We start from the raw sequence: 26,700 nt of genomic DNA on the forward strand, positions 1-26,700 counted from the left end.
TTGCGTAGACAGACATCTGTGGCTTAGCAATGTAGAGTTGAGCAGCATCTTAGAGACTACACAAAGCCCTTTTTTCTGTTCTCACTTCCGTTTCTCTTTAGGAAAAATAATTGTTATGAATTGTTTTATGGGGAGAAAATTATTCAACAATTTAATTTTCACACAGTATGAAGAAATGTGCAATTTTGCATAGTAAATAAATGCCTTACATTGTGCAGTGCCTGTCTTAAGAAGGAGTGCAACATGTGTCATCTGTCCTCTTGTTTAGAGCCAAGTAGTTTTGATGCCTGATGTTCAGTGAACAAACTCTGAGGGCCTGACTCTACTGTGGACAGTTACAGGAGGCATAATTGTTCAATAGTCTTTTAATGAAGTGTGAAAAACTAAAGTTCCAGCCCATGTGGTGTTCCTACTTGGAGACAGTGGCAAGGAGCTGAGACCCTGGTGTTAGAGAGGTAGAATAATGAAATATTTCTGGCTTCTGAAATGTTATGTCACCCTAATGCACGTTTTTTCTTTGCTCTCTTATTTAATGAAGTTGCCTGAAGGCTTGTGCAAGAACCAAGTCAGCGGTAGGTTAGCTGAAAGCTTTTAGTTGCTTTAGGACTTCTCTCCATTTCTGAAGCATTGTGAGAGTAGTGCCAACACTTGCTGCCAGTTGCTGCAGTGATTCATAGTGGCTTAGGTGTCTTGCTGAGAATTAATAATGACAGTTCTGTTCAGAAGTTTGTGAAATTGAGGAGATCTGGCGAAGTACAAAAAGAAGGCAGGTAGGCTGTATGTGTGTAGGCTTAAACATAAAGAGATTTGTTAGCTGATGCAGGGTTGAACTGTTGCAGCATAAGGTATGTCATATATTCGTATTTTTTTTTGAAAATGTCAAAGAGGTGAAAATAAGTGCTTTGATTTGTTTCACCTAAGAGACGATGGACCAATGTATTCTAAGTGTATTTATCTCGTGAAAGGAAAACTGCAAAAGGAAAAAAATTTACTTTAAGATAACTTGCATTTAAAGGGCAATAAGAATTTTCCTCTTTATGGTATTACCAGAGAGTTCTAATCTATGCTTACCTTTTTTCTAATCTGAGGGCAATAAGGTGAATTCAGTTTAACAGTCTTGCTCCTCAACTGTAAATACGAGAGCTGCAGTTCAGAAACCCTGAACGCATTGGTCTTAATACTGATTTCTTCTTTCTTCTCCCACCCCTCTCCTCAATAAAGAGAAGTCAAGAGTAACTTTTTGCAGAACAGTTGTAATTGCCAAATCTAAGCTTGAGTTGTAAATGCAAATTAACTGTGTTGCTGTGGAGCGCTGTTTTTTTAATTATGTTTTTACATCTTTGGAAGAAAGTCATAGTTTTAGCAGTCTTTCCTTCCCTTTTGTTCTATGATAGTGTCTTCCTTTGGTGTTCTGATTTTTAGACTTTTACCTGTAATTACTTATCAGTATTCAGCTTTTGACTGGGTTAAATATAGCCTTTACAATAAAAAACCATAAAGAATGTATTTTTTTAATTTTTCTGTGAGGAAGTTTACCAGTGTATACCTTTTTCTACTTTGGGGAGATGGGTGGGGGTTGCTACCAGTGATACCAGTGAAAGACTGAAGTAGAGCAGTCCTAACACAGAGGAGCAGGAGGTATGTAATCTTGAAGTAACACTTGTTCTTCTGCCTCTTTTCTCTCATGGTTAATTTAAAAAAAATTATTAGGAACTTAGATATTATTATGTATCATAACAGTACTTATTTCCAGTGACAAAGAAGAGGTCATGTTTATTTGACTAAAGAACTGTAAAGAAAGAAGTGGGCAGGAAAAAAATGCCCTTATTTTTTTTCTTTAGCAATATCAGGTCAAATACAGAGGAATTTCTACATGTGTCCTTATCACAATCTCTTGGAAAAGTTGAAGCAATATTCTGTCTTAAATGTGGAAGAAAGCTTACAGGAGTAGTCTTTTGACTCTATGGTAAAAAGGTGATGATGATAAGCATGTACTAAAGAAATCACATGGCTCTTTCCTTTGTATTTGAAAAGAAAATGGAAATGTCTCTTACTATAGTTGCAGTGAAATTCTTTGAATCTTGAGGAAAACGATGTTGTCAAAACTCAGTTGTTTTCTAATGCATTTGCTCATGACATTGAAAGAATAAAGTGGTTCCCTTTGTTATTTTGATTTCTGAAGAGCTGTATATATGTAGGAAAAAGTACTCAAAAATAGTTGTTAGCATAGGGATACTTAAGGTTTTATTTTTTTGTAGAGGAAAAACTTCACATACTTTACTATGAAGAAGAGTTGAAACTGTGGAATATAATTAGAAAAAATGCATACTATAAAAGCAAGCTTATCCCTATTATTATGAAGAGGCAAATCTGGTGAATTTTGCTTGTATTTAAAGTTTACAGGAAATTTGGGTAGATGAGTTTATTCTAAATCCTGTAGATTCAGAGTGAGACTCCTTTTAACCTTGCCACTAAATAGCAGGTAATGAGAACAGGGATTTGGGGAAGATTTAGAAAATGGTAGTGTAATTTAACCATGGTTTTGTATAGTTGAATAAATGTAAACATGTGGTTTAGATTGACAAAGGAAACTTGTTATTTAAGTCTTCAAAAACTGTCAGGAATAGCTTTAAGCATTAATGTTGCTATATTTATTACAGGTACCATAACTGAGTAATGAAAAGATTGGTAATGTGCATAAATTCATCCTATGAGACTGTTCTTCTTGAACAGTTGTCAATCATAGTAAAAGTGAATTTTTATGGAGGCTTTTTGAACACATTACCAGAAAATTGTACCTGAAACATGTTCCATTGTGTTCTGTAAAGAGAAAAAGCAGTGATTTGGTGAGAGGAAGGTGAATGCAAGAACGCTGGAGAGCAGAGGGGAAACTGGGTACAGTTAGCAGGTAGCAAAGAGCACTTTGAAATGCTCGTGCCTAAGAAGATAGGCAAGGTATGCCTGTATGTTGTAGATATGCCTGATGAACACCATGAGAACTTCAGGGCTCAAAACCTGGAAATAAATAATGAAGTCACTTACTTCTCACTCCTGTCAGTTTTGTCTGGAGTTTCTGATACCTTCTTTCTCCAAGATTCATCAAGAGCATATTAAAATTCCAGTTACTTGGTCAGCAATGGACCAAGTGTACAAATATGCCATATGAACACTTAGTTACTAATAACTTGAGGCAGGTGATGCCTAATTTTAGTTCCAGTTGTTTATCTGGAGCTGTGCATATTATTAAACACTGATCTTTTTTAAGTAAATGGCGTGAATGATAAAGATATGCTAATTTCCATGTAACTGCAAGCATCCATTTATGCCAACTGTTTATAAAGCAGTCTTAAAATATATGAAAAACAACTGTAGATTCCTTTCTTAGATGATATGGAGTAGTCACTTATTTTTCCTGCTAAAAAGATACTACTCTACCTGGACATAAGGAGGAGTGAGTTAACTGCCTCAGTGAATTGTCAGGCCCTTTTGAACCATGTGATCAGTGTGAACAGCACCTGCTTAGAAGGTGAATGTTTGTTCGAGAAATCTGCATAAGCTTACTATTTTAATCTTTGGTATTTATTTAATTTGCATCCAAATTTTGTGTGAAAATGTGAATATAATGGCTTCTCATTAAGTTATCATCTTCTATATTCTCAAGATATACTGACTGAAGCAAATTTTGAATGTTGTACAGATGATTGTAGGTAGGCAGAGTGCATGCATCTCTCCCCGCTGCCTCTTTTGCTGTGAACTCTCTTATGATCATAACTTATGTTGTGATCATTTGTATATGACTGAAATATTACTAAACTATCTCAGACCTTTTGTAACACTTAAGTCATGATTAAACCCATACTGGCATCTAAAATTGGATTTCTCATTCTTCTCTTAATGTAACTCCATCTAGACCTTCTCACTGGTGGTTTGTGAACTTAATTTTTGCATATCTATTAGATATGTACATTAGCAGTGAGGTAACTCAATTTAGGAAATGCAAGTGACCATTTCTTGATATCACAAAAGAAGAAAAACTCTCCACACCTCCCCCCTGTTACTCTTCATTCAGCACTGATTTTCTGGCCCAACTTTTAATTCTTGAGTTCATGCTATATTTAAGCCAGATTTAGAGGCAGCTGGAGAACTTTTTTAATTGAACCTGGTTGGATACATCTTTCATCTCCATATAAGCCAGGGCATAACTCCAAAATAGCCTGCTCTGGTTGAAAATCACCATTGTAGATGGAAAATGGGCAATTAAACTACCGTATTTCCTTGAAAATCCCCTACTGATGGCAAGAGTTGGTTATTAGGTGTTCCTGCATGTTTTGACTTGCTGGATAACCTCACACATCAGTAGTTATTTCAAGGCCTCCTATTCCCTTTTCCCTTTTATACTTGAAGGAAACACAAGTGAAGCATTAGATGGTGATGACTGGGATTTAGGTTGTTTTGTATAGCACTCTTAAAGGCCTCTTAGTTGGATGCTGGGAAAAGGGATTAAATCTACTAATGAATTTTTATAAGTGAAGACAGATTAAAGTAGTCCATTCTGCTCTGTTCTGCATGCTTCAGTGGAACAACTTCATAGCCACAGAAACAGTATTTTGATTTATTCTGAGTGTGTCAGGGTTAGAAAAGGAATCAAATTCAGGGATCTGCTTTTCAGAGCCTTATGGATCTTTAGTTGCTATTGGAGTTATTTGGTCCCCAGCTCTTGTGAAGTGTTGAATTTTGGGAGGGAGAAGAGAGAAAAACAGTGTGTCCAATGCTTAGAGTACAGACAAAAGCTTGTCTCTGCTGTTTGTGCTCTCCTGACAGGTACTCGATTTGAAAATAAACCACTTCCTGAGATTGTGGGATTTTTTGAGTTACTGAGTGTAGTACAGCTATGGGCTAAAATACTTTTATTAGTAAATATTATCTTTCATGGTACTATGCCAAGAGCAAGACTGACTAGGATAGACAGTGTTAGGTGGTGTTTTCCAACATATGGGTCACGCATTACACCCTCACAGTGCATTGTGGAACCACTCAGTTCAACTCCTCATGCATAGTTTTGAAAAGGACCGAGATGAATGTGACAATAATTTGTTGTGTTTTAGAGAGAAGATGACACGCTAAGGAAGCATGAGAGGGCCAAATGCAATTACACTTTATAAAAGGTTTATTTTCAGGTTTGACTTTTCTAATTAAATGTTATCTGCCCTTGTTACTTAGTCACTATGAATTTTTTTCCTCATTTTATTGTGGAGACTGTGATAGGCTCAGTCCTTGAAGGGCTTAAAGAGAGAACAAACCTACAGATTGAAAGGGTAAGAACATCCTTTATGGAGTTTCATGAAATCTCTGTGCTTTCTTTTCTATATTCACATGGTTGTAGGGAGAGAATGCGTTCTTCATCCTTAGGAAATGTTGTGATTTACTGAAATGATAATCTGGTATACGTTTTTTATCCATAGAAATAATTAAGAGTGGTTTATTATCTTCAAATAGAATGTCAATGTGAATCCACCTATTTCCAGTCATTATACACAGTCACTTCCTTTCACTATTGTATTTATTTCTGGCTTAACTTTTCAAATGCTTGTTATGACTTTCAGAAACTCCAAAAGGTGTACAATCTCTTTAGAACAACTCTTCCCCTGCTTTTAGATAAGTTAGGAGAGATGTCTGATGGGGTGGGAAGGTAGGTGGTGGCCAGATGAAATATAGGTTTTCTTGGTGTGGTTTTGTTTTAATTAGGTCTGTTATTCCCTGAGTTTTTTCTCTTTTATGCTGTGTTTGTCAAAACTGGTGGTGATGTGTAAGGTGTCTTTTTCAACTTTCCCCCCTAATTGTAATGTAACAGATTTAGGCACTGGTGACTCCAGAATTATGATGGGAGTTTTGCTGGAATGAAGTTTGAATTACTGTGGGGATCAGTAGAGTGATAAAGACAGAGTACTTCCCAGGAGGCAATTCATACAAAGGAACCTAATTTTTACTGTTCTGTGTTGCCTTTATGAAGGCCCACCTCTCACTCTACTGTCTGTAAAAAAACTTCTAGGAAGATTAGGCTTCAGTTCATTACTTGTTTTCACTACAGCATTGATCTGATGTATTCTGTGGAAAAGAATTCTTGTTCCATTCTTTTTTTAATAGTGAGAAATTCTAAGTGTCTTGTTATGGTAGACTTCTGAAAAGTAGCAGGGAGAAAGCCCTTGAGTTATGATGAGCATATCTTCTTTCTCCTGTAAACTCCCTCCAAAGCTAGGTGAGGTAAGTTAAAAATAGTTAAGTAGTTGTTATTCTTATTTTTTCCCCCCTGCCTTTTCTTTCTCAAAGTTTCCTCAGTAAAATATTGGCAATGTGTCAATAGTAAATGGACACTACTGTGTAAAAGAGTTGGACCCAGACTGCCCTGTGTAGCAAGGAGAAATAAGCCAGCTTTTTCCTTACCCAAAAAGAAACACCTCGGTGTTGGTTTGTACTGCTTATAGAAGGCAGAAGTTGTTCGCCTTTTTTTCCTTTAAAAACAAACAGAGAAAAATCACATCAGAACTATAATATGTAGTGTGAATTTTTGAGACATATGCTTTAGAGCTGCCTGATGTCCTGCAGAATAGCAAGTGACTATCCTTTTATTTTAGACTTTTGAAAATTCAAACACTTGGCAGTATTTAAGCCTGTGGAGTCTTGCTCCATCCATGCACTCTCTATAAATTGCTTCATTTTCATTCCAGTATGGCAGCTTCTCAGAGCAGCGGTTTGTCCTTTAGAGTTGTGGCCAGCTCAGAGTGGTGTGGAAGTGCGTGATTGTCAGCAGCTTTCTAGCATCAAAGTTCCACACACACCTTTGGGCTGGTAATAAATGCTTCAGCGATCAACTTGGGCAAAATGACGCTCTTGGATTCTCCAGCTCATTCTCAGTTTTGTCACATATCTCAAGAAACAGAAATATATCCCATTCTCCAAGTAAATAATTTAGGGGAAGTGTTTTATAGCATTCCAGAACACTAAGCTCCTAACATTTGTCTGCTGCGCAATTAAAATTGTGTGACCTAAAGGTACTGCTCTCCATTTGAAACTTGGAAACAGAAGGAGCCTTTCAATTTCTAAGTTTTTTTCCAAATGAGAACTGCTTACTGGCTGTCCAAGTTTCAATGCTACCTGCCATCTAAGAACTACTTTCTCAATGCCTTGTCTTCTGTAATATGCAGGAATCCAGCACTTAAAGGCTGGTTTGATAGGTGCTTCTTTCATACAGCAAGACTCTTCAGAATGAATTATTGGGGTGTTTTACTGTGTCAGTATCATCCACTTCAAATAAATGAAAATCAGCAAAATCTCATTCTGTCCTAAATGTTAGAATTTCTTCTGCTTACCTGACCAGGACTGCTTTTTATATCTTATGGAAAAAATGTCTCTGTGCAGGAGATCTGGTTAGCATGTAAGTGTCAAGTAATTCTACTGATGTTTAGAGAACTGAATATTATTCCCTTATTTTGAACTTCTACCATGTTGTTTGGTGACCTGTCAAGGTACTTTAATTAGGTCTGCTTTCAACAGAATCATAGAATATGCTGAGTTGAAGGGATCCATCAGGATCATTGAGTCCAAATCCTGGTCCTTCACAGGACACTACAAGAATCACACCACATGCCTGAGAGCGTTGTCCAAACTGTGTCAGGCTTGGTGCTGTGACCACTTCCCTGGGGAGCCTGCTCCAGTGCCCACCCACCCTCCGGGTGAAATTTTTTTCCTGATATCCAACCTAAATGTCCCCTGACTCAACTTCATGCTGTTTCCTCAAGTTCTGTCACTGACTATAAGAGAGGAGAGATCAGTATCTGCCCCTCCTCTTCTCCTCATGAGGAAGTTGTAACTGCAATGAAGTTCTCCCTCAGTCTCCTCTTCTCCAGGCTGAACAGACCAAGTGACCTCAGCCACTCCTCATATGGCTTCCCCTCCAGACCCTTCACCATCCTCGTGGCCCTCCTTCAGATGCTCTCTAATAGCTTAATGTCATTTTTATTTTGTGGTTCTTCAAAAGTTGCTGTGTTAAAGGGTTTCAGTGCAATATAGTGCTGAAGTGGAGGAGATACATTGTAATCAGATACTAGGCTGCTTTTGAAAAAGCAAATGAGACTGACTAATTTATATTTATAGCTACAGACAGAAGTGATTTGAAAGATTTTGTCTTTAAATGTAACTTAGTGTATGTTAATTTCCTTTATATATTGACTTAGACATGACTATCACAAAATAGATTTGGAGTTTGTAACAGTTTTCTTTATGGAGAACTGGCAAGAGATTTTATAAATAATTTTAGTAATTTCTTTTAAATTACTTTTAAATACACTCCATTAGTTGTGTAGCTTTTGTCTGACAGTTTCAAGAGTCAAGAATGAAATTTTGCAGAGGTCTTAATTTTTGAGCAAAATACAGTTTAGTTAAATGAGAAATGCTGATACTACAAATTCAATTTTGATCTGTTAATGGAAAGATCTTTTGGAGAGGATTTTTATAGTTATGATAGGTTGTGTCTTTAGGAGCTATTATGAATTTGTAGATCGCTTTGGCTTTTCTACAGTCTTTTGTTTAGAGCTACGTGCATCTCCTATTAACAGCAGCACTGGGTCAGGCCCTCAGTGAGTGTCAATTCAGATTTTAAAATCCAAGAAATACTATGACTAGAGTTCAGTAAACATTAATATGAAGCCATTTTAATTTTTGGCCTTCTGTCTATTATTCTTAGTTTAGTTATCTGAAGGCCTTTAAATCCCACTTACATGGAGAACTATAAAGAGAAAACTTCAAGAACCCAGAGAAACCGACACTTAAAATGCAAACGTCTCTGGGTGCTGCAAGAAGTCAAGCAGTCCCACCAAGTGCAGACAAGCAAAATGGTCCATTGGGTAAACTAGCCTGCCAGCTGGATGGATCTGCAAACAGCCTATTTTTTTTGTGGTCATCAGAACTTGCTAGATGTAATATTAGTCATAAAACTAAAGTACTTAAAAGAAAGGAAATAAATAGCCAAACATTTTTAGAAACAGGCATACTAGCCGGGTTTAGCTTACTGGTGCTCTACAAGGCGTTTTCCTGGATAAACCCAGCAAAAACACAGCTGATAGTATTGTTGTGTCTTTGTTTTTGTTGTAAATGCCAAACACATTGCTTTTATCCTTTGCAGTAGGAAGGTGCATTATGGTAATATAAAAATGTGTCAGGTTCTGTATCCCTAAACCTTTTTTTTTTTTTCAAGAACTCAGGCAATAATCAAAGTGTTGAGTTGGACAGCCCTGCAGCAGCAGGGATGTGTCACTACATGGGACATTAATACACTGTACCTGTTTATTTTTATGGTAACATCACCTTGGACTGCAATATGGCAGTGATGAGTTTAATTCTATGTGTAATATACTGGGGTTTATATTTAAATAGTAAGAGACAGTTATTGTCCTCATGCTCAAGAACAAAGTTTTGCACTTGAAATTTTACATTGCTTTTACTCTGTTTTTTAGTTTTGAGTATAAATGCTAGTTTTAAATTAAATTCCTTCAGAACAAGAGTTAGCATTTAATAGGCTTGTATGTTCCCCACAATAATCAGGAGTGCTCTCAAAGCACTGGTGCTGGTACACAGTGCATATGAAGTAATCTGCGTAGCACTTTTTAGAAAGTAAAGGGTAAATAAACAGGTTTTGCCCTTCCCTCATTCTTTGTCCTGCTTATCTCTTTTTGCTGTATTAAGTGATGTAAACACTTCATTCCATCATTTCATAATCGATTTGGCTTTAGCCAATCATTTGGCTTTAGCTACATGTAATTAAACACAATGTACTTCTCAGAATAATCTTTGTGGGTTCCAAATTATTCAAAAGTTGTTTGAATGAAAATTGCTGATCATTTGAAGCCTTGCAGGTGATAGAATCTCCTTCACCTTCATGGTTCACTTAATTATATCTTTGAATGGTGGCTGTTCTGCTAACTTTTAAATTTCTCTATTCAGGAATGTGTGTTTTAAACAGCATGTGTATTATGGCACTTAGTAGATAGTTAGCTTCCTTTCTGACCTCTCCTGAGTTAGCAGGAGACCCACTTAACTGACACATATACAGCCATTTTGAGCCTTAGCTTTCAAAAATATTTTAGTAGGTCAGATGTCTCCAAAATTTTATTACATCCTTTATTTGCCTTTAAAATATTAATGATCAGATCATGCAATATGCTGATTAAGGCTAGAAAATGCTGAGACAAAAAGTTCATTTTAGCATTTATGGTACTAGAGGTTTCTCTGTGTTTAGTTACATGTATCAAATCACATTAAATATTCTAAGATCTCCTTAGTTGAAGTCTGCTCCTTGAAAAGACAGGGTTTGACTAATTGGTTACATAATTTCTTATAAACTTCTGTATGAGAGGAGAAATGGGTTGTGGATTAAAAATTTACCCCAGTCTGAGGCATGTGGCAGTGGTATATTGTTGCTTGTTTAGGTTTTTTAATGCAATTATACCTACAACCCACAGGATAGAGTGTCTGTGCTCTCTAGGACTGGCTGGGATAGCCAGTAAATCTGAGAAAACAGAGCCCTTGCCCCTTCCCTCCTCACTTAATATTTTGAAATTAGTTGTATAAATTTCTATAAAATTAAATTTTACGCTAACAGTGTCTGATAACAACACCACATTCTAAGGCCACACAGTAAATACTGGGTGCTGTAGTAATCTTGGGCTCACTTAGTAGAACTCTGCACTAAGACTTGATAGCATTACTGCCATGTCAAGCTAAAAGATTAATGCAATTAACTTGGACCAGAATGGGGACAGGAGTGTGTCTGAACCAAAAGCGAGGAAGGCAGGACTGCAGAAGCCCTGGGGGGAAGCCCTGTTAGCAGCCAGCTCTGAGGACAAAGTTTGCACTAAGGTTGATGTTGCTACTGAATCTTTTTTCTTATGAGTGGATTTGGGTGTGGGGTATGTGTGCTTCTGTTTGAAGATTTGGTAGGAGTGTGGCCTTATTGAGGTTTGGCGGGAAAGAGGAAGCATTTGTACCTCTGACTGTAGGTTACTCTCCCTTATTAAAGTTACGACATAAGGTGTTTATTGTTACCAAAAGAGAAAAGTTTTGCCTCTGGTTGCATGGGTTTGAATTATAAGAGCAGTTGCACCCAAATGTACTTTCAACTCTTCAGAACAGTTGCAGTCCTGTTTGTCCATCTAATCTCTGTTTACTCAGTGTTTCCCAGTGTCCATTACTGCTTTCATACCTGCTTTTAAGGGAAGCTGTCCAACTGTGCCATGTGTTTACCTCATTTCTACGTGGACTATTTCTATTCACTGCAGATAAAGTTCTTTTTCCATCCCACTTACTATTTCTGGAAGTCAGCAAATAGGAGAAACTTTGGAGAGAGGGAGGGATGCATCACCTGAAAGGATGATGCAGCTTGTGCATATCCTGTTTGCACTGACAATATGCTGTGGTGGTTTGCAACTGAGAAATGTCCCCGAAGTAGGTGTGTGCTTTCTGTGTGCTGGGAAAGATGCAAAGAAAATAGCTAGCAAATGTAATGTAGGTAGCAAATAAGAAATAAAAATTGCCTATTGTAAGGCTTCAGGTAGTTTAATATATGTATTTAAACGGCTTTGGTAAGGAGTCCAATTAAGTTCTATAGAAAACAAAGTAATAAAATATCCTTAAATGTAATTTTTTTCCCCACGGTGCATTCTGTTACCTTGACTACCTTAAAAATGCAGAATGTTTTGAAATCTTTTCTTTTGTAGGGCTGAGTGCATTTCCATAAATTATTTAATTGATGTGTGACGTGTAATGTATAGAAAGAGTTAATCTGTCTATGTTGCCCATTATGGAATATAAACATTTCTTAAAGAAGCTTTTTTACATTTTATTTTGGCAACAGGCCTTGGGTAGCCTAGACTAGAGAAGTACCTCCTTTTTTTTTTTTTTTTTTTTAACAAATGCTTGACTTTTACTGAGAATGCCCCCCAAACCTACTTCTTAAAAACTTCTGTTTTCTTTCTCTTTTCCTAATGGTCCTTGAAAGACTGTAAGCAGGTTACTGAGGCAATATCTATTTAAGAGCATCCTGTGGTTGGGCTGATGATAACGCTTTGTAGTGTCATTATCTGGAGTTACTGAAACACTTTGCAGAAATGAGGAGAGTCAGGTTGCACTTCTTTACTTTGAACCACTCTGAAACCAGTGCTTCCAAGGCACCAAATTCACTATATTTGGAGACAAAACTGAGTTAGTATCCCATACCTTGTGGTATGTGATTTGGTATGATTTTGTAGGTTGTGATTATATGGCCACTTTGATTATGCTTCAAATTAGACAACTACTGTGAAAGTAGCGACCTGTCCTCCTCCTTGGTCTAGCTGATGGCTTCTGCTGCTCTCTTGTGCCAGAGCTAGTGCTCGTGTTGCTGTGCAGTAACTGGAGTCAAAAAGTTGTCTGTCTGAACATTTACTCTGAGATGTACTGTTTTCCGAGCATGATCCAGTTTGCTCACTTGGCTTGTGTGCAGTTGAATGAACACAGCTTTCAGCATAAGGGAAGTGGCAGAAAGGAAGGGCTAAAACAAAGGAAGGGTGAAAGAGCTTTCATTGGACATCTGCCTGAATTTATTTCTGGACCAAACAGCTGTGTAATCACAGCATTGAATCCAATCTGTGACTTGGTAGTTTCCCCTTCCAGAGATGCAGTTAGGATAAATATATCTGCAGCTCCTAAATGGCAGAAAGGAAGGTAGACTGTATCTGTCTTCCTTCTCTCACTGATCCACACAGTAGCCCTATGCATGAAGCAGGCACAACACATGACAGTACATCCAAATGACTGGGAATGGAGTATAGAGGATGGAGATTGTTACAGTTGCACAAGCAAAATTTCTGTTAAACCTTTGCATTTTGTTTTTCGCCGTTGATACTATTTTCAGTATAACCTAACACAAGAAGTACAAAAAGAAATCTAAAATAGTTCTTGAGTGTTCTTTGAAGAACTAAATTCCTGCAACTTAAGTTGTACATAAGAAGAACAGCTGAGAAGTTTTTTGGAAGCTGGCAGCAGAGAGCAACCTGAATTCTTAAGGCATTATGATTTTTGTTTATCTGATTTCAAACAGAAGTAGTTGGAGACAGAACTTCTTAATTCTACTTCAGAACTTACGTTGCAGGTCCTGAGGGTTACAATATAGATCATGTACACTTGGGCCAAGCAGGAAGCAAAGAAGTGTCTTTGAAATCTCATACAGTCAAAGTCTTTGTTTATGATTTAATCTCTGGCTTTGAACAAAACAACTAATGGACAATAGAAAATCAGACCTAAATGATAGTCCACTGTGATATCATCATTTCTGCTCCCCACTTACAAAAACGAGAAAGTCCCTAAATTGTCCTGAGAAGGATGTGAATTTTCAACAGCTGCTTTTGTTTTCAGTGGTCTTACACAGCCATAGCTACAGTGAGAATTTGTTCTGTACTCTGAGCTTGGTTAAAAGAGTTGGGTGATTTTTTATGCATGAATTAGTTTTTTTCCTTCTAGGTTCTGCAGAGTTGATTCAACATAAATTAATAGTAAAGCTATTTGCTTGGGACTTTTGGGTTGTATTGGTTTTGCATGGCAAGGTTTTGGTAGTATGGGGGCTACAGGATTGGTTTCTCTGAGAATCTGCCAGAAGCTTCCCCTATGCCCAGCAAAACCAAGATGGACCAGCCGCTGGCTGAGACCGAGCCAATCAGTGATGGTAGTAATGCTTCTAAGATAACGTATTTAAGAAGGAAAAAAATACAGTTGCAGAAGAAAATTGCAGCCAGAGAAGGGAGGATTAAGAACACATGAATGAAATAACTCCTCAGACACTGAAGCTGGTGAAGAAGGAGGGGTGGGAGGTGCTCCAGGCACTGGAGCTGAGACTCCGGACAGCCTGTGTGGAAGACCATGATGAGTCGTGCTGTGTCCCTGCAGCCCATTTGAGGTCCCTGGGGGAGCAGAGGTCTGCCTGCAGCCTGTGGAGGACCCCACACTTGAGCAGGTGGAAGCCCAGAGGAGACTGTGACCCTCTGGGAAGCCCTTGCTCTAGCAGGCTTCTGGCAGGACCTGTAGAGAAAGGAGCCCACACTGGAACAGATTTTCTGTCAGGACTTATGACCCCGTCGGGAAACATGCTGGAGCAGTGCATTCCTGAAGAACTGCACCACATGGAAGGGACCCACACTGGAGCACTCAGTGATGAACTGTAGCCTGTGGGAAGTACTCATGTTGGAGAAGTTTGTGGAGGACCGTCTCCCATGGAAGAGGCGTCACAATGGAGCACAGGAAGGAGTCCTCCCCCTGAGGAGGAAACAGCGGCAGAAATTGGATGTGAGGAACTGACCATAACCCTTATTCCTGTCTCCTTGCATCTCTTGTGTGGAGGAGGTAGAGAATTGGGAATAAAGTTAAACCTGGGAAGGAGGGAGGGATAGAGGGAAGGTGTTTTTAAGATTTGGGTTTACTTTTCATTATTCTACTCTGATTTTATTGGTAATACCTTAAATTTAGTTTCCCTGAGTTAAGTCTGTTCTACTTGGGAAGGTAATTGCTGAGTGATCTCTCCCCATCCTTACCTTGACCCATGAGCCTTTTGTTATCTTTTCTCCCCTCTGTCCAGTTGAGGAGAGGAGTGATAGAGCGGCTTTGGTGGGCACCTGGTATCCAGCCAAGGTGAAACAACCACAGGGGTGGATTTGTTTGGTTTTTTTAGACTTTAAATGTATGTGCAGATCAAGCTACTAAGTTAGACAACTTTTCTACGCTAATGTTTCAAAGTGTAGCTGAGTCTTAACAGAAAGCTAGCTGTATGACTTACCCAAAAACACATTCAGAATCAAGAATTCTAGAGGGTAACTTCAGTCTAATGTTGTAGGGCATCATTTTGGATTAATACATTGCAGTTACTCTTAAGACATTTATCACTTGATAAAAAGAACTCAAGAAACTAAAAATATGTTAAAGCATGAGCATACAGACATTCTGATTTAATTAAAAAGTTACCTTTTTGGGCAGATGCTTGTAAGAGGTTTCCTGTTTTTTACCAAGCAGAGCAACTTCTGATTTTTCTGCTTCTCTGCTCCTTGCTTTATGTGGTAGCAGGGTGATGGGTAAGGATGTCTGAGAGGAAAGACATCTGTGAAACTTTAACATGCTCTTCACTGATGTGCTGATGCAGTCAGGTTGTTTCTGGACAAACCAGCTGCCAGGTCAGTTAGAAAGGAATTGTAAATGACAAAGACTAACATAATGGAGCTTAAAAACAGTCAAAAAACTCCCTCTTACCCCACCAAGCTACCACAACCACTTCAATGAAAAAAGAAACTCCAAGAAAATTGTCTCTTCCTATTGTCAACTGAGTTCCTCACAGTCTAAAGTGTGAGCTACTCTCAGAGATGCCCGCTGACAGTAGGCGGATGTGGGCTTTGTTACATCCTTTGACCCTTGCTTGCATTTGTTATATTCAAAGTGCACTGTTAATAGAGCACATAGTTTGACTCTGGAGACAGACAAACTCCTACAGGATGCTTCTTGGAAGTGAGTTATGGCTCAGTGATAAATATGATTGTTATGGAACAGGAAAGGGAAAAAATGGAGAAATTCAGGCGTGGGGTACACTCAAGAGTGTATAATGGAAGTTTTAATTTTGTAATGTACATTCAGGACTGATACCAAAATTGGTGATTTGATGGGGTGTGATAAATGGAAAACTGTAGGTACAAAGGGAGCTACAGAGGTCATATAGTCCAGCCTCCTTCTCAAAGCACATACGTACTTCATGAATATAGAGTGATACCACTCTCCCAAAAGGGATTGATGGTCTGGGCTTGCATTATTTGAATAGAAGTATAACAGTTGTTTTCCCATTTGTATTACTTAGTATCCCTGTCTGAACTCAATGCATGTGCCATCAGTCTTAATATGTTCACTTATGTACTTGACAATTTATATTCCTGGGATGGAAAACTCTCTCCATTGCAGCATTTTAGAAGATGTTTTGAAAAAACTGTTTGTTTTTTTTTCCAAAACTCGTCCAGGGCATTAACATTGCTGCAGCTCTGCTGGCACTAACACCAAAAGGAGGGGTGCTGTATGCAATTTTTTTTTTGTTACTGTGTTGTCTGCTAACTCTTAATGTGAAAGTAAGCAACCACTGCCTCTCTCCTGTGCATCCAACCATTATTAACTGCAGTAGATCTGAACAGGCACGATGACAAGGAGATAAATGTTTTCATTTGTCCCTCTGCAAGGTCTTATTCTAGTCTGAAAAGACTGTTAAACTGAATGTTCCAGTGTCAGTGTTTGAGAAGAGATCTTTCTTACCCAAGTCTAGTCTAGAGCTGCTGCTAAACCTGTATTTATTTTTTTAACTTACTGTCTTTCTGTGAGAAAGTGAGGAGTGCAAAGCTTACTGCATTTTCCCCTGAGTGTCAGCTCAGTTTATTCTCTGTGTACATATAAAAGATAACTCTAGAGCGAGCTCTGTCCCTTATACAGTTAATTAACCCCCCTGCTGTGGGCCTAATATGTGCCCTTGCTGTTCAGTGATGTGTGTGAATTGACTGAAGAACACACATTCTTGTGCAGGCTATACAGGGGGAGAGAAAGCCTCCAAGAAAAACAGAGAAAGATGATGGGGTAGCATGTGGCTTCATAATGTCATGCTGAATACTAGTAAAGCTTGCAGAATTTGGGGATTTCAGTTAGAATAGGTAACTATAGAAAGGCACAGCTTACTATTGAATGTAACAACTAGTCAGTTTTTGAGACATTACTTTAGGAACAAACAATAATAGATGAAAACATCAATAACCTAGCAGTGTTCTTCAGTATTTCAAGCGTTTGAAAACTCTCTGGTAACTACATAATCTCATAGAAGTAACTGTGAAAGGACTTACTTATGCTCTTAAAACACAGATGCATGCAATCCTAAAAGAAGACAAGGTGCAAACTCTGGGAAATCAGTAAAAGCAGTAGCAAAGCTGCTTGTGTTTAATGAAGTTTAATGAAAGAGAAATAAAATAATTCCTTTGGTGTGTATTTTTATTGCAGAATTAGCCTGGTTAGTTCTCAGGAGTTTTCGCAGTCCAATTTCTACACAAACTTCTATACAAATGCACACACCAAACTTCCACTGAGTTTGGCATGGTTTGAAACTCACCTTTGCTGCAGCAATTGGGAGTCTCCATTAAGCATGGATAGTATTTTTTTAGACTCATCCTTTTAATTGACAGCTTTTGAATAGCATTATAGTAATTGTATTTGGATAATTTTTTTGTACTATCTTTCCAGCGTGTATCTGTAAGGGTAGGCAAGTTCTAAAACTGGGAAAGACTTACCACTTGCTACATACAGGACAAAAGCAACCTTAGCTAGGGCCTGAAATCCTATCAGCAAATAGTAGGTAGTTTGTTACCTATGAGAAGACAGTAACTGGAATATAGCAATAGTATCCCTACTCAGGTCAGCTTGAATCTGGATGCCAGTCACTCTAGTGAACTCCAGAATTAATATGGTAAGTGCTTATCTCACCTTCAGGGATGTGGTGGTGTAGAAATTAAAGCCCTTCTTATGTCCATCTTGAAGTGTGAGTTTCAGCCTTGTTTCAAATTCCCACCAAAAGCTTTTCTTTTGGCTTCTGCTGTGTTGATAGCAGCACTATCTGAACATTCATGCTGGGCCAGGCCTGGCTCCTGGTTGTTTGGGTTCCTGTATGCAACACTGCCTGTAGGAACTGTCCTATTCTAACAGGGCTTGTGACTGAGTTGTGGGTTGGCCGTTGAACTTAAACATTTATTCTGAGTCCTATTACCATCCTTGCATATATATGTTATGTGGCATAATTTAATTCTTCACTAGGTTGCTCACTGGATATGTGAATTCCACTGTGAATTTTGCTTAACTGTGAGCTGGCAGATGTCAGTCTGTATTAAGAATGCACAATAAATAAGATCTTTGCTGTTTTCCTGTAACTTATGTGCATCTTCATCCCATCTGCAAATGCTTTTACATTTTGCACAGTTGATGGAGAAGGAGTCAGAAGAGTTTCAGTAAAAAGAGACAGGAGGTATTCTTCCACATGCTGTGAAAAAAGGCATGTTGACACACTATGGCTGTGTAGAGGGCACATGGATGCTCTCTAATGTGGACAACCTTCAGACCAGGGATAATCACAGTTTGATTTCTAGTGTTATTGAACTGTTAAAAATACAAAGGGCTTTCTGTTTAACTAGTGTCCCCTAAAAGGCTGGTTTAAAAATTAATTACACTTATGATATGCTGATCTGTGTTGTTCACCCCAAAGCATCCCAGCTGCTCTGAGAATGATTTTCTGTTGCTTGGGAGGAGGAAGGGACTGGGAGGGTACTAGCGAAAGGAGGCGGGGAAGGGGGAACTATAGTTTTGGTCATCCTCATTATAAAGTTTTTGAAAAAAGAAGAGAGATAAAGATACTTGCCATCTGTATTTTCCATATTTTCTCTTCACAGAACACACTTGCAGCATGTTCTATTCAGTGAGTAGGTAAAAAAAAATCATAGTATCAAAGTTAGGAACTGCAGTGAAATCTAGTTCCTACTTTCCTGTCATTCACTGGATGTAGTTAGAAAAGCCTTTTGCTTCTTTCTGCCAGATCCTTGATCAATTAAACATGACTCTGAGTATTTCATCAAGGAACTGAGTAGCTGAAGATACATTAATTTCTGTTTACAAACTATCTAGACCATGCAAAGAGCTGTGTTACTATTAAATATAAGCAATCTGATGCTACACCATGGGCACAGAAGCACACTGCTGTCCATATAGCTGTACATATAGCCATGTATAAACTGTACGTGGTCTAATTTTTAAAAATATGTCTTTTTTAAGATTGTGGTTTTTTAAATCCTTCCTGTGTGTGGAAAAACTTTCAGATATATTCTGGTCTTCCAAGGGAAAACACATGCAAGGCAATAAAAGCTTTTTCTCTGGGCAGCAATGTTTGTTCAAGTGCATTACTTCAATACTGAATTTATGGGAGGGAAGAAAGAGAGATTCTGCAGGACCCCTGCTTCTCTCCCAACAAAAGCAGTTAAACAATTCTAAGCTAACTGTAAGTTTAAACATTCTAAGATGCAACATTTTAACAGCACATACTCTGCAAACAAACACACTAGTATTAAACTGGGAGAGTTTAGGCTTGGTTGAAGCTCCTTGCAACAGGACGATAGTTCAAAAAGGCTGATCAAAGACTAGCAGTTTTACCTTCTGTTGAATTTAAAGCAGGTATTAATCTAGATACAAAGAGTGTCTTGATATAAAGGGTTTTTTTGTGCAGATTTGGGTAGGATGTAATGTTTCTCAGCTTCTTTTCTTCAATATGCTGTATTAAGAGTTGTCAGAATCAATCTATCTGAGCAACTGATCTCAAGTTTGAACTGGATTTCAGTCAGTGTTATAGGGGTAAGTTTATGCTGGCCTGAACCTTAGTGCCTAATGAGAAAGCTTTGTTAATGTATGGCAAAGAGAGAAACATGTTTAAAGCTGTTAGCAACAAACCCAAACTTACCCAGTTCCATTGATTTACTGCAAATTCAATTATTAAATGGCCTGATATAAATCATTAAATGCACATTTTATGGTTCTAAGAGAGATTAATTTTTCATTGTTTTCCTCACATGTAGCCACCTGATCTAGAATTTATAGTTCTGAGGGCTAGGAAAATTATTAGAGGATTGTCCTTCAGGATGCTGAGGTGAAATGCTCACATCAGTAATCCCGTTTGGAATGTTTGCTTCTGGCATCATCACTTTTAGATATAAATATTCATATTCCACCTGGAACAAAAAACTGCTGATTTTCCAAAGTGGGTAGTTTTCTTTAGAAATGAATCTTTTGGCAGTTTTCATTGTGTGTATGTAATGCTACATCAAAACTGGAGAATTACGTGGCAGTGTTTGTCTGTAGATGCATTCAGCTGAAACTTAGATACCTTGACAGATCCACATATGGAGAGAGCTTGTTCACACCCATGTAAAGGAGGCTGCAAATGGGAAAAAGCATTATATTGTGGTGTGGACATAATTGTGGTGCCTTGTTCTGCTGTTTTCTTGCTCACTTTAACTAATTAATTCAGAAATAATTATGCTGCAAGTCACATAAAATGAAGATTTTATTCCCTTGTGCGCAAAATGAAAGCACAAAAATTGTTTCAATATGTAGAGTTGTAGAATGTAAAATTTATACTTTGTAGAATTTACTTCTGTAGACTAACTTATAAAAGACTTTCCAGATCAATTTGTTAGTGTTTGCGTGGTTCTTTGAAGTATTAAATTGTCTCACAAGCAATAGAAAAAATAGTGTTATAAGCTACTTCGGTTGCTCATACATAAGGAAGGGCAAATTCTGTTATAATACCATTGGTTTGGTATAGTGCCATAGTGTCTGGACACAATCTAGATGCGTGTAGGTGGAGAACCATCTGTGTAGATGAGCCTACAAATATAAACACCTATTTAGGACAAGGTCTTAATGTTCACTGGCTTCACATGCTTATCTGGAACATACTTCCATGCTTCATTTTGCTAGGAAATGAAGTGTGGAAAGGAAGAAAATAGACTGAGATCTACTCCTGGTAATCTTTACTTTGACATACTTTAACTTATGTAGAAAGTTTTGAGCTTCTTCAGAAAAAAAAATGAATTTTTCACGTCCTCCAGTGGTTCTTTGTTTTTGGTTTGTCTTTTTCTCTTTAATGATGTCTTTCCTTTGCTTTGAGAGAAACTTTTAGAAGGCAATGGAAATTTAATAATTGATTTTAGTTATTTGCTTTGTGTTGGAGATACAGAAAAAGAATGAGTGAGTGGCATCTCTGCAGGTAGGACTCTGCCTTAAAGTATCCAGTGTATTTCTGTTGCAAGTTGCTGCATTGTCAGTGGAGGGAAGGAACATACTGAATGTTTAGATTATACCAATTCAGTCCTGTATCATGTCTCAAACTCAATCTTGTAAGTTATTATTTTCATCAAGATATATGACTGTGAACAGGTATGGTTCGGGAACGGAATTATCCTCTGTTCTGTTAACTGATTTATTTTTTGTGAACTAAATTTGGAAAAGTAGTAGGTTAATAGGTGCAGTGCCTGGAATGGCTCATTTGCACATAAATGTACACTTTTAATTCAGGAAACTTCAGTGTACTCAAGGCCATTCATGAACGTCAGAATAAAAATGGCACAAAAAATTATAGACACAGTTTTTTTGATTGCCCTTGTGCCACTGACAACTATTGAACATTCCCTTCTGATCGTTCTAAGGATACCTTTCTGAACTGCTTAGCTGATTTTACAGAGGGACAAGCTTTTTTTTTTTTTTTTGGTTAAAAATGGTGGTATGAATTTCAATTTATAAAGAGAAATTCTGGATTAAAAAAAAGTCTCAACAAATATTTTCCTGCCTTTTAAAGCAGATTGAATAAAATAACAAGATTAAAAAAGTAGATCAAACTTATTGAACAGTATCTTTCAAAGTTTGTTTGAATTTGACTTGATATGAAATTCAGAATTTTATTGAATAAATTCTGCGTGGATGGATTCAGCAGTATTTAACAATAAAAATTTGCAAAACTTTTATTTAACTTTTATAACTTCCAAAATGTGTGATCTGCTAAATGGAGCAGAATATTTACATGATACAAGTAACCTTTCAAAGAGTTTACCTGTGGGTATTGCTAATTGTCTAGTACAATGTGTAGCATATTCCTGACCTTCCCCAGGTTCTACTCTCATCAATTAATACGTGATCTGTTCACTTGAATTGGTACAGACTCAGGCATCCCATGGAAAACTTGTATTTTCTGAATATCACTAAGAAATAAAATAATTGAACTCTTAAGTCTCCTTTCATGTTTTAAACAATAAATTTACCTCTGTTATCATCTTGAAATGGTTCAGTCAAAATGGAAACAGGCCAGAGGAGAACCCAAAGACATGCTCCAGCCGTGGACAACCTGTGCAAAGCAGCCTGCAGAGCAGCATTCCCAGCAGTCATTGTGAACAATATTGATAGCTTACTCTTAAAGATACCAATAGAAGAAAGGTGACAGTGTTCATAATGCTTTTAATCACTATACCAACCACAGAATTTTATGAATATTTAAAAATTATTATTAGTGATCATGTAAGGCATAAATTAACTGTGTAATGTATTTCTTTCATTAATGTAAAAATGCAGCCTCTTAGTAGAAGTGGGTGTGTTCTTAAGCAGTTTTATTGGTCCAGCTCTCAGTTTTCACCTATCCAAAAATGAGACTCATCCACATTTGGAAGGATGTCAGTTAGAAAATAAAGACAGTTCTTGAAGTGCTTTTTGGGGTGAATACCCACTGATTTGGTGAAAAATAGTCTTAGAGTATTGGGAATGAAAAACAAGTGTGTAGGTCAGGGATTTAGTCCATATGTAAAGGAGAAAGTAAAAATCCTGAAAATACGCTATTAGCAACAACCTAAAGAGTAGTTAAACCAGGCAACTTATGAAATAATATTATTTGCAAAGTTTTTGACATCTTTTCTGTTACATCCTAGTCGTGTAAAGATAAAGCTGATCAGAAACTAAATTGTTGATTCTGGTATGTGTGTTGCAAACACAGGAACTGCTGTCCAAACAAAACTGCATTTAATAGTGGGTTGGTTTTTTAAAAATTGTGGTACGAGTTAATCTTGCTTTTTCTAGGCCTTAGTTCTTTCTAAAATATATTTTATTTGTAATCAGCCTGAGTTTGTCCATTTCACATTTGAGAAGAGCTGTGAATCTCCAAAGTTAGGACTTGCTGACTTCCATGAAGGTGCAGACTAGGAAGTACCTACTCACCTTCTGCAAATGGAAGATAGACTTCAAAGTAATTTGGATTCTTGTGGAAATTTTGTCTTTATCTAACTTTGAAATTATTTTTTAAAGATCATGGCAGATGTAACAGAGTATAAAACTATAGCTAGGCTCTAGAGTTCTTTGGAATAGAATGTGGACCTTTTGAAAAATTTTTAAGTGTTGATATTTTAGTCTTTTATTGGACTGGTACAAATGCAGCCCTGTTTGTTTTGAAACATTGGTAAAATGTGTTAATTAAAACTGAGTAATCCTTTTTAAAATTAGAATGTAAATAGTGAAAATTGTCTGAGGTTTGGTATTCAGCTGGTGCAAAGTGAAAAAAAAAGTAGCTCCTTTTATAACCTCTCAAATCTCCCCGAGTTATTTAATGAGATCTTACTAATATGAATATATTGAGAAACTATGTTTTATTCTGGTTCTCTGTGATATCTCCAGGTCCATTTTCCAGTATTAGGCAGTCATTTGCTCAGTGTTTGTCAGATATGCCATATCATCAGCAGAAAAGTGGCCAGAATTATCTCATTTTGTAAAGTCCAGATACAAATGAAGATGATGTACATTTTCCTATTTATTTCAGTGGGGCCAAAGTTTCAGTTCTCTTCTTTCTGTCCATTATTCTTAGTTTAGACAATGCAGTCTTTAGTTTCTATGTTATTGAGGTGTGCAATTTTTAGATTTTACTTTATTTTTAGATTTTTTTTATTATGTTCAGTCCATTGGTTGTAGTCATCTAGGTCAGCTATAAATCTGGTGCTTGCTTTCTTAGCATCTTAAGACATGCTTTTTTTTTTTTTTTTTTTAAATCCCTATGAGCAAGCCTTATTTCATGCCTTGTCTTAACCAGTACACTATCTTCAGCTCTGTTCTAGACATGTCTATTATGACAGAAGGAATAGAGACTTCTTTCACTTCCTAACATATAGCTGTTAAAATAATGCTTCCTACTTGCTGATTTAATTGTCACTCTTATTTTTGTATTCCCCCTACTGTTCACCACCCATATTTGCATCAGATTTGAGCTCTTTTCAGTACTTTCAAAGTTCTATATAATTCTGCCCTTCCCTTACTTATGTTCCCTTGATGAGTTTCCTGTCTCTCCCCCACTCGCTCCACTTCTTTAATGTTCCCACACATCCATCTGTCACTTCTTAGGCAGTTGCTTCCATGTCATCTTCCATGTTACCATCTATGCATCCTATGACCTCCCAGGACTCATCTGTAGAAGTGCCTAGATTGACTTGAAGTCCCATTTAAGAGCAGACTTCACTGCCACTTTTATGGAGCTGAGTTCTATTTTATTAAAAAAAATAAAATCCTTTCTGTTTATTATTCCTCCTTCTGTAACTTCTGTTGCTGTATCTATAAACTGTACACTGCTCATATTACCAACTCCCTTTAAGTGCCTAGACGGATACCCTTATGAAAAAATGTCTAGGATAATTTAAGGCATTAGCAGCAGCAGTTATGCCTTGCAGCACCTCAGCTAATCAAATACTTCAAATGTTTTAAAACCTGATAGTGACAAAACTTGGGGCAAAGTGGCCTCAAGTTTTCATCTGCAGACAAGTAGAACAAAGAATTAGGAGTAGGGGAAGGTAACTTCTAAAAGGCTTATAGACAGACTTCCAAGACGGTTTCTGCTGGAGCCCAGGTTGTCTGGAAAGCAACTAGTATGTTGTTTGTGTATCAGTGCTATACAATGGGTTTAAACAGGTATAACCTCAGAACTTGCATCATGCTTGCAAAGATTAGTAATGAGTTTCTGTGTGATGTATGGTATCAGTAAGGGTCCAGACAGGAATAGGAATCAGTGCTAATAATGACAAAACTTGAAGGTCAAGTGAAAAGTTCTGCATATTATTTCTTTGCTTGTCTGTGTCACCTATATTGATACTGCAGTCATGGTCAAATTTAGGCATCTACTGAAAATTTTAACTTGACATGACCTTGTTAACATTGTCTTAAGAGTTCAGGTAGTTGGGTCTTGGGGTTTTTTTTCTTTGTTTCTTTTTATTGCTACAACACTGTTTTATCTTTAGTTGTAGAATCCTGCCTGAAAATACCTGAAGCAAACAGCTCTGTCTTGTGTTGCTCTAAAAGAAGGAAGACAAGATCAACCTTGATCAATGTCTTGGTTCTGTAGCTTGATTTCTTAGCTGACAGCATCTGCTTCCAGCTTTCTTGAACTTTATTTTAAGCACCAATAGGTGTGTTGTATGTGTGTATTTCAGTATTTTAGAGGAAGTATGCAGTAGGAAAGGTAGTATTTAATTGATCCCACTGAAAGTTCTCAAGTACAAACTGTGTAATAACATATGTGTATATTGAAATGAAATGATGTGCCTTTACTGGAAATAGCCACTAAACCAACTAGACTTTGAACTTTTTGGTCAAGGAGCTTGTAGAATTGTGAACGCATCCCCAGTTGCGTGGAGCGTTATAATCATTAACAGCCCTTCAAGAACCTTTTCAGCTGTGTACTTTGTCTTAAAAATACCATTTGTAAGGATATAGTCTGATATAGTGGTATCTGAAAATCCAGTTTTGACAACAGGATGAAATAAAACTAACACTTTTCTGAACAAAGTAATTTTTCTATAGTCAAGGGAAAATATTTTAAGAACAGAAAGTAGCTTTTCAAGTGGGAATGGAGTGAAGGCTTAATGCATGGAAAGTGCAAAACCAGAGATCACTTCTTATAATTTTTGTATTAAGAATTGTAAGAGAGCCACCCTTTATATAATCACTCCAGAATGTTAATTACTGTAAGGTATTTTAATGGCATTTCTGAGCATAACACAGATATAAGTTAGTTTTAATTATCATTTTGATTTTTAGTTTGTATGTAGTTTAAAATGAGCTGGTAGACTTCTGAGCATGTTTTTCATTATGTTGGTATTTGAGGAAGTACCTCAGTGAGTTGGATAGTTTGTGTTGCTTACATGATACGTGCAGAGACTGGACCATCTTGTGCTTGTTGCTGCAGGCTTCAGTGTTCAGGTGTGTGTTATTATTTCCCTGTGTCTAGTAGGACAGGCAATTTAGCTGTCTGTCTAAAGACAGCTGAATTATAATACTAAATATTTAATTTATAGCAGAAAGTGCAAATGTTCAGGCCAGTTAGTGTGTACAGGTATATTAATCAGGTAAACAGTAACAGGTTAGTGTAGGATTGCGTTCATTGTGAATAATCTTAAAAACAAATGTATTTGTGCTTGTCACACATATTGCAGAGTGGGGAGGAAATATGCAGAAATCATTATATCATGTTAGAAATCTAAGAGAAATGGAGGGAGAAAGCAGAATGATGAGAGAGCTGCTGCTGCCACTGCTGTGTGGATTGGCAGCCTATTTGTAATCGGACAGGCTGGTAGCTAGATTACTGTTGGCTGTAACACATATACCAGTGATGATTGTTTGTATGTATACATTAAGCATTTTATTTTTTAAAGCAGTGTGTATTTTTCACATTCTAAAGAAACTGAATAAATGCACCAAATCAACTTTTCAGTATTTTAAATTGTTTTGAATGGTGTAGTACTTTCATATAATGAAACTCTGTTTAACAGTTGGTTACTGAAATTTTGCTCAAATACAACATGTTGGGGTAGTAGGGCTTGTTTACATGTCCTGAATGCCATCTGAAAAGATAATGTTATGAGAGATCACACAAATCTTGGCTGCATATGAAAATGGATCTGTAACAGTTACCAGCCTTCATGTTTTGCTTTTTTCCTGATTTTTAATTGACATTTTAAATGCATGCAGTGGTATTGCCTTAAAATTATGTTTTTAAGTATT

At 37.2% G+C, this 26,700-nt stretch overlaps 1 protein-coding gene across 8 annotated transcripts in view; it reads left to right on the forward strand.

The window, feature by feature from the left end:
• PHF21A (PHD finger protein 21A) overlaps window positions 1–26,700 on the forward strand; it is a 137,368-nt gene that overhangs the window by 43,478 nt on the left and 67,190 nt on the right. The gene's annotated exons all lie outside the window — the stretch shown is intronic.

The sequence above is a fragment of the Pseudopipra pipra genome, chromosome 6 (genome assembly GCF_036250125.1).
Source record: "Pseudopipra pipra isolate bDixPip1 chromosome 6, bDixPip1.hap1, whole genome shotgun sequence".
Taxonomy (NCBI): domain Eukaryota; kingdom Metazoa; phylum Chordata; class Aves; order Passeriformes; family Pipridae; genus Pseudopipra; species Pseudopipra pipra.